This window comes from Capricornis sumatraensis, chromosome 11 (genome assembly GCF_032405125.1).
Source record: "Capricornis sumatraensis isolate serow.1 chromosome 11, serow.2, whole genome shotgun sequence".
NCBI lineage: Eukaryota > Metazoa > Chordata > Mammalia > Artiodactyla > Bovidae > Capricornis > Capricornis sumatraensis.
In genome coordinates, this window is record NC_091079.1 from 15,583,848 (window position 1) to 15,593,915 (window position 10,068).

Consider the following 10,068-nt stretch of genomic DNA (forward strand, 5'->3'; position numbering starts at 1 on the left):
GATGCAATGAAGTGATGGGACCGGATGCCATTATCTTAATTTTTTGAATGCTGAATTTTAAGCCATTTTTTTACCTCTTCTTTTCCACTCTCATCAAGAGACTCTTTAGTTCCTCTTCACTTTCTCCCATTAGGTGGTATAATCTGCATGTCTGAGGTTGTTGATATTTCTCTGGAAATCTTGATTCCAGCTTGTGAGTCATCCAGCCTAGCATTTCCCAAGTTGTACCCTACATATAAATTAAATAAGCAGGGTGGCAATATACAGCTTTCATGTACTCTTTTCCCTATTTGGAACCAGTCCATTGTTCCATGTAGTTCTAACTATTGCTTCTGGTCCTGTACACAGGTTTCTCAGCAGCCAGGTAATATGGTCTGGTATTCCCATCTCTTTAAGAATTTTCCACAGTTTGTTGTGATCCACATAGTCAAAGCCTTTAACATAGTCAATGAAGAAGTCAGTGTTTTACTGGAATTCCTTTGCTTTTTCTATGATCCAAAAGATGTTGGCTCTTTGATCTCTGATTCCTATGTCTTCTATAAATAAAGCTTATACATATGAAAGTTCTAGGCCCACATAGCTAGCATGTGAAGTAAGCACAACTGTACGGTGCTCTGAACATTCTTTGATATTGCCTTTCTTTAGGATTGGAATGAAAACTGACATTTTCTAGTCCTGTGGCCACTTCTGAGTTTTCCTAATTTGCTGGCATATTGAGTGAAACACTTTCACAGTATCATCTTTTAGGATTTGAAATAGCTCTGAAATTCCATCAACTTCACCAGCTTTGTTCATAGTAACTCTTGACTTGACTTCACAATCCAGTATTTATCTGGTTCTAGGTGAGTGATCACACCATCTTGATTATCAGAGTCATTAACATATTTTTTGTGTAGTTTGTCTTTGTATTCTTAACACCTCTTCTTAATCTTTTATACATTTGTTACTTGCTTATACATTTGTTACTTGCTTACCATTTCTGTCCTTTATTGTGCCCAGTTCAATTCAGTTCAGTTCAGTCACCTTGTTCCATGTCCAGTTCTAACTGTTGTTTCCTGACCTGCATATAGGTTTCTCAAGAGGCAGGTCAGGTGGTCTTGTATTCCCATCTCTTTCAGAATTTTCCACAGTTCATTTTGATCCGCACAGTCAAAGGCTTTGACATAGTCAATCAAGCAGAAATAGATGTTTTTCTGGAACTCTCTTGCTTTTTCCATAATCCAGCGGATGTTGGCAATTTGATCTCTGGTTCCTCTGCCTTTTCTAAAACCGTCTTGAAAATCTGGAAGTTCATGGTTCACGTATTGCTACAGCCTGGCTTGGAGAATTTTGAGCATTACTTTACTAAAGTGTGAAATGCATGCAATTGTGCAGTAGTCTAAGCATTATTTGGCATTGCCTTTCTTTGGGATTGTGCCCATCTTTGCATAAAATTTTCCCTGGATAAATCCAACTTTCTTGAAGATATTTCTAGTCTATCCCATTTTATTTTTACCTCTATTTTTTGCACTGTTCACATAAGAAAGCTATCTTATCTCTCCTTGCTATTCTCTGGAACCCTGTACTGAGTTATATAAATTTCCCTTTCTCCTTTGCCTTTTGTTTGTCTTTTTTCTCAGCCACTTGTTAGGCTTACTTAGACTACCACTTTGCCTTCCTGCATTTCTTTTTCTTGGGGATGGTTTTCATCACCAACTCCTGTACATTATTATAAAGCTCTGTCCATAGTTGTTAAGGCATTCTGTCTACCAGATCTAATCCCTTGAGTTTATTTATCAACTCCACTGTGTAATCATGAGGGATTTGATTTAGGTCATACCTGGGTGGTCTAGTTGTTTTGCATACTTTCCTGAAAAAAAAAAAATAGAGATACAACTCAGAGGGTATTGGCGGCTAATGTCTGCTTTTAGTATGCTAGGACTTAGAATACATATTACAAAAATTAACATAACATTAATCTATCTTCAGATTTTTAAAGTATTCCAATATTATGCTTCCATTCAAATTTCTGAGAAAGATATTTCATGAATTTCTATTTTTTTTTTTTTTATCATTTTGCGTTCAGTTCAGTTCAGTCACTCAGTCGTGTCCGACTGTTTGTGACCCCATGAATTGCAGCACGCCAGGCCTCCCTGTCCATCACCAACCACGGAGTCCACTCAGACTCATGTCCATCGAGTCAGTGATGCCATCTAACCATCTCATCCTCTGTCGTCCCCTTCTCCTCCTGCCCCTAATCCCTCCCAGCATCAGAGACTTTTCCAATGACTCAACTCTTTGCATGAGGTGGCCAAAGTACTGGAGTTTCAGCTTTAGCATCATTCCTTCCAAATAAATCCCAGGGCTGATCTCCTTCAGAATGGACTGGTTGGATCTCCTTGCAGTCCAAGGGACTCTCAAGAGTCTTCTCCAACACCACAGTTCAAAAGCATCAGTTCTTCAGCTCTCAGCCTTCTTCACAGTCCAACTCTCACATCCATTTTGCATTAGACCATCTAAAATAATGATTGAGGTCAGGGAACTCTATGCTGCTTGACTTTTAGAAACAGTTTTTCTTTAAGCCATTGCATCTTTATTTAGCATGGATGTGTGTATGTGTGTGTGTGTGTGTGTGTGTGTGTGTATGTGGTTTATGATGATTTGTGGGAAGACACCTTTGTCTCTTTCTATGATTTTATGACAAGAGACACAATTGTCTCTAGTTTTGTAGTCTTGCTTTTGTAGTTCTTCATCTAAGGTAAAACAAACAAACAGAAAGCAATTTCATACAGGAATATCTCAGGAATAAATTATGATTGTCCCAGACCATATCATGTGCCATTATCAGAATTGTAGGAGAGGGTTGCCATGATTGATCCTCCTAGGGTACCCACATAGCTTTGGCAAAAATTAATTCTCAACATGAAAGATGTATGAACAGAAGTTATAGCAACTATGTAGAGGGATTGATGGATAGATTAACAGTGGAAATACACTATCAATAATGTGTTTTTTTTTAGAAAGCCATGTATTCCATGCTCTTCAATCTTGGTTAAATTCCTTTTCCTTATATGCCCCAACCCCTTTTTTGTGTTACTTGGCACCAGAAGAAGCTCTCTCCTTCAGGCTTTTTTATCAGCTGTCTTTGGGATGAGTTTAATCAAGGCACTCACAGGGAATAGGAAAGCAGAAGAAAGAAAGAAGACTAAGGATTTATCTCTTTGTTGTACTTAAAGATCCTGTCTCACCCCTGCGGTGACCTTGGATCTCCTGGACTTTGATACCACTGCCTGATTCCTTAGGTTTTTCAACTTGATGGTGGCAGTGTCTTCCTGTTGCTACTCAAAGTTGCATCACTATCTGGGTTGAATTAGCAACTCTTTTAAAGGGTAATCATTTCAGTAATTAAATTTCCATTTTCTCCTTAGATTGTAACTAATATTATATATATATATATATTATTCCATAAGAATATTATCTATTCTCCAAAGACCAACTTAAATAATTTTCTTGTTAAAATACAGTCTTTCTTAGCACTTTGTTCATCTATGTGTGAAGATGAATACCTATGTTCATCTTAACACATTCTTATATTCATGCTGGTTTTGTATAAGCCTATTTTAATGACTCTTTGAAGAGAACTACACTTTTTATCTCTCAATACATAAAAATTATGTCGAAGTGGTACTGTCTTTCCAAGACTACATTATAATATATAATGTAGAGTTAACAAATGTGTACTATAGCAGTGTGTGGTAGATATCCATTATATGCTGATGTCATAAATGAAAAAAAAAAGATGCTAAATTTGGAATTTATTGAAGACAGAGACAATCATCAATTAGATTATGGCAATGTCTAATATTATATTATATATAACTCAGATAATAATTTTGATGTGGATACTGCTGGTTTATACCTATTTTTGCTACCTACTTTTGTAACATTTCATTCTCAAAAATGTCCCATTTGGGCAGTAAAAATATATATTATCCCAGTTATAAACCAGAGAATTAAATCTAACAGAATGTAATTTTATGTACAATATTTATATACGAAAAAATGTATTTTAATATCAGAAGGCCTGGGATCAAGTTCAAGAATGGACAATGAGAGATAAAGAGAAGAATAATAACTCCTATATGTTAATGATTTTTCAAAACTTCTATTAAAGTTTTGAAGTTATTAAAAAATCCATGAATAAATTGAAATGAGAGAGAAAAATTAACGTTGTAAATAGTTCTGATAAAGAGTATCTTCCATTCATAGTAGATGGGAATTGTGCATTTGACTGACTTGCATGTGTAGATGGCTTAGACAGGATTTGCAGAAAACAATAAATTAGAGAAAACTAAGAGCTAGAGCACAGACCATAAAAGTGTCCCCTTACTGGATGAGGCAGTATTTATAAGTATCCCATGGATATTTAGGCAGAGATGAGGGAAAAATTAGAAAGTATAAGTGATCAATTCTAAGAATAACTATCACTCAGGTAATCTTCCTAAGACGCTCAATAATATCCAACATTCTGATAAATTCAATGATATTATGTCTATCATTCAATGAAGATTGTATGCCTACACAGAAGATTAATATGATGCCAGATGCTTGATGTAGAGTATTCAATAAAGCAAAAATGATGCCTCTCCTAGAAATTACCATCTCATGCAGACAATGCCACTGAACCAATAAACAAAGCAAAAGGTGTGATTATATAATATGAAATGTACCTTCATATTTCATTTTAGTTGTTAACTTTCATTGATTAGTCTTTGAATTGCCATTTTCACTTGGGGATTAAAAATAGTTGAATGAAATTCATTTCTCACACTGGTGATGCTCATGTATAGACCAAGTTTATTATAGAATTTTTTTTATTATAACATTTAATTTATTGAAATAAGAAATGGAGAAAGGGTCATTTAAAAATATCTGGCAGAAGTGAAAATTCATATAAGGAATTCAAATCGATGAAAGTTTTTGGAAAAATAATGTAGTAGTGTGATTTCCAAGGATTTTTGCATAAAATAAGGGCAAACAACAATAGGAAGCATCTGCTCCAGGCACTCCCAGGATATATGATGTCATGAAGAAGTAGAACCCTATTTTAAGATAACATTTCTTGAAAATAAGAAGTCCTTCACCCAGAGTACAAAGACAGATAGATGAATAGATAGATATAGATTTAAATAATGAGAAGGAGATGCTTGTTTTGTGAAGAAAAGCTGAGGACAGAAGATAATGATTTTCGATACTACTAAGAAAATAAATTTTATCTTTTCTGCCTTCATTTTTTTTCCAGTCCAGTTGAAATATCGATCTTACAACTTTTAGCTTTAGCAGTAAATTTCAGAATATCTGTAGGGCAAATCCTCTGAATTTGATTTACTCAAGGTTATTCAAAGACAAAGTCAGGGAGTTGGATCTCAAATCTCCCTTCTATTACATTCGGATGATGAGGTTTATTCAGAACTTCAAAAACAAAATACCATGGAATTAGATCCTGTTCTCTAGAACTCTGAAGTTATTGCCAAGTTAAAACTGGAAAGTATTAGTATATGAGTACCAGATAAAAGTGAATTTCCATGGATCTTAACTCAATTTGTATAGTCAATTTCTCCACTCTGACTGTTCCATCCTATATATCTGTTGTTGTTGTTTAGTCACTAGTTCAGTTCAGTTCAATCACTGAGTTGTGTCTGACTCTCTGGAATCCTATGGACTGCAGCACACCAGCCTCCCTGTCCATCACCAAATCCTGGAGTTTGCTCAAACTCATGTCCATTGAGTCGGTCATGTCATCCAACCATCTCATCCTCTGTCGTCCCCTTCTCCTCCTTCCTTCAGTCTTTCCCAGCGTGAGGGTCTTTTCAGATGAGTCAATTCTTCACAATAGAAGGCCAATGTATTGGAGTTTCAGCTTCAGCATCAGTTCTTCCAATGAATATTCAGGACTGATTTCCTTTAGGGTGGACTGGTTGGATCTCTTTTCTGTCCAACAGACTCTCAAGAGTCTTCTCCAATACCACAATTCAAAAGTATTAATTCTTTAGTTCTCAGTTTTCTTTATAGTCCAACTCTCACATCCATACATAACTATTAGAAAAACCATAGCTTTGACTAGAAGGACTTTTATTGGCAATGTAACATCTCTGATTTTTAATATGTTGTCTAAATTGGTCATAACTTTTATTTTAGTCACTAAGTAATGTCCAAGTCTTTTGCAACCACATGGGCTACAGTCTTCCAGGCTCCTCTCTCCATGGGATTTCCCAGGCAAGAATAGTAAAGTGGATTCCCATTTCCTTCTCCAGGGAATCTTCTCAGTGCAGGAATCAAACCCATGTCTCCTGTATTGCCAGACAGGTTCTTTACCACTGAGCCCACAAGGAAGCCCCCATACATCTATTCACCCCCTAAAATTGTTTCTAACCATTCCATCCCACAGGGCCCTTGCTTTATTGAAACATATATAGCATTTACCATTTATGTAATATGTAGAATACACTCTTATTCTACATGTTTTTACATAGCATGTAGAATATACTCTTAATCATGCCTCTACCATTTTCGCTCACCACTGTTCCATATATAACAAATTAATTTTGAGTAGGGTAGAATCCATCATTAATATTCTGGGGATTAATTTTTATCTATTAAGCAGGTACATTAATTTTGATCCAATTTTAAAAATATAAGTCGGGGTTCATTTATTGTTACAAGCTAATCAGCTTCATTTCTTAAGTTTAACTTAAATCTCTTTACAGTTGTATTCATTTTCACTTTTCCATCCATCTACTTTATGAATTTAAATATATTTGCATTCAGATCTGTTTTAATGCAATATAAACATGGTATAAATATAAACTCATCACAACCGTTGACAATTTTGTAATAATAAACAATTAAAGACAAGACTTCTCCGGTGGTATAGTGAATTAGAATTCACCTGCCAATGCAGTGGACATGGGTTCACCTCTGGTTTGGGAAGATTTCTCATTTCTCATGCCATGGAGCAACTAAGACTGTGGGCTGCAACTATTAAAGTCTAGGAAATCTAGGACCCAAAAGCCGCTACTACTGAGCCCAACTGCTGCAACTACCGAAGCCCATGGACACATAGAGCCTGTTCTCTGAGGCAAGAGAAGCCACCACAATGAGAAGCCCGTGCAACACAACAAAGATTAGCCCCTGCTCTTCACAACTAGAGAAAAGCCACACACAGCAACAAACATCCAGTGTAGCCAAAAGTAAGTAAAAGATTAGTTTTTAAAAATTAAAGACAAATTTATGTTTAAATGATAGCAGTTAAGTATTTAAATACATTTTCTTACCACTTATCCCTCACATCTAACATGATGATATTTTTTCCTTTTTTTTTAATATGCAGAATAAGTAAATATTTTTTTCCTTGTATTTTCTTTTTCTCAAATGATTAATTAGATTATATGCATGGACAGTTGCATAAAAACATCAAAGACAAACATAAATATTATTTCCTTAACTTATGCAGACATGTATTAATTCTGAGTGGTTATTTCTGTTAAGTAGGGAAAGTAGAAAAAAGAAAACCCTCTAGAAATTATGTTATTCTTTATAATCATGATGGTGTGATCACTCATCTAGAGCCAGACATCCTGGAATGTGAAGTCAAGTCGGCCTTAGAAAGCATCCCTATGAACAAAGCTATTGGAGGTGATGGAATTCCAGTGGAGCTATTTCAAATCCTGAAAGATGATGCTGTGAAAGTGCTGCACTCAGTATGACAGCAAATTTGGAAAACTCAGCAGTGGCCACAGGACTGGAAAAGGTGAGTTTTCATTCCAATCCCAAAGAAAGGCAATGCCAAAGATTGCTCAAATTACCGAACAATTACACTCATCTCACACGCTAGTAAAGTAATGCTCAAAATTCTCCAAGCCAGGCTTCAACAATATGTGAACCGTGAACTCCCTGATGTTCAAGATGGTTTTAGAAAAGGCAGAGGAACCAGAGATCAAATTGTCAACATCTGCTGGATCATGGAAATAGCAAGAGAGTTCTAGAAAAAACATCTATTTCTGCTTTATTGACTATGCTAAAGCCTTTGACTGTGTGGATCACAATAAACTGTGGAAAATTCTGAAAGAGATGGGAATACCAGACCACCTGACCTGCCTCTTGAGAAATTTGTATCCAGGTCAGGAAGCAACAGTTAGAACTGGACATGGAACAATAGACTGGTTCCAAATAGGAAAAGGAATAGGTCAAGGCTATATACTGTCACCCTGATTATTTAAATTCTATGCAGAGTACATCATGAGAAACGCTGGACAGGAAGAAACACAAGCTGGAATCAAGATTGCCCGGAGAAATATCAATAACCTCAGATATGCAGATGACACCACCCTTATGGCAGAAAGTGAAGAGGAACTAAAAAGCCTCTTGATGAATGTGAAAGAGGAGAGTGAAAAAGTTGGCTTAAAGCTCAACATGCAGAAAACTAAGATCATGGCATCCGGTCCCATCACTTCATGAGAAATAGATGGGGAAACAGTAGAAACAGTGTCAGACTTTATTTTTTGGGCTCCAAAATCACTGTAGATGGTGACTGCAGCCATCACTGACTCAATGGACGTGAGTCTGAGTGAACTCCGGGAGTTGGTGATGGACAGGGAGGCCTGGCATGCTTCAATTCATGGGGTTGCAAAGAGTCGGACACAACTGAGTGACTGAACTGAACTGAACTTAGCAACTAACATAGTGAACACTGTTTATCTCAGATAATCATTCATGATTGATTTATGGTAGCAATCTAGCAGAAAGCATCAGTAGTTCTTTTGGTTTGAATCCCCTTTCCCAATAAATGTCTTTCTTTTCTCTCTCTCTCTTTTTTTTTTTTTTTTCGACACGTTTCTTGTTTTATTTGTGGGTGTAGAAAGGTATTGTCTTTGTTATAAACAATCACAAATTCACAAAATATATTTAATCTGTATTTTGTTTTATTACTTTGCATCAGTTACCATTTCTATAAAAAGTTCTTCATCATAGAGAAGATTCTGTTGTTGCTATGTTTGCAATGTCACGTTTGATTTATTTATAAACATGTTTGTCATATTGTGGAGCATATTTCAATATGATTATGACTGTGTATTTCAAGTATATTTTGTGCATTTTGAGTTATCTGCAGCCTTAGTTCAGCTAAGTTCAGTCGCTCAATCGTGTCAAACTCTCTTTGACCCCGTGAATTGCAGCACACCAGGCCTCCCTGTCCATCACCAACTCCAGGAGTTCACTCAGACTCATGCCCATCGAGTCAGTGATGCCATCCTGCCATCTCACCTTCTGTCGTCCCCTTCTCCTCCTGCCGCCAATCCCTCCCAGCATCAGAGTCTTTCAATCAGTCAATTCTTCACATGAGGTGGCCAAAGTACTGGAGTTTCAGCTTTAGCATCTTTCCTTACAAAGAAATCCCAGGGATGATCTCCTTCAGAATGGACTGGTTGGATCTCCTTGAAGTCCAAGGGACTCTCAAAATTCTCCAACACCACAGTTCAAAAGCATCAGTTCTTCGGTGCTCAGCTTTCTTCACAGTCCAACTCTCACATCCATACATGACCACAGGAAAAACCATAGCCTTGACTAGATGGACCTTTGTTGGCAAAGTAATGTCTCTGCTTTTCAATACACTATCTAGGTTGGTCATAACTCTTCTTCCAAGGAGTAAGCGTCTTTTAATTTCATGGCTGCAGTCACCATCTGCAGTGATTTTGGAGCCCCAAAATATAAAGTCTGACACTGTTTACACTGTTTCCCCATCTATTTCCCATGAAGTGATTGGACCGGATCCCATGATCTTAGTTTTCTGAATGTTGAGCTTTAAGCCAAATTTTTCACTCTCCTCTTTCACATTCATCAAGAGGCTTTTTAGTTTCTCTTCACTTTCTGCCATAAGGGCAGCCTTAAAACATTAATTAATAATCAAAATCAATAAAATTGTTTTCAATTTTTCTAGAAAGAATAGCTTATGTGGAGATATGACAACCTAACACACCTGTGAAATTTTGCTTAATGGAAAGATAACTCAAGTGTCTTCCTTCCTTCTAGCAG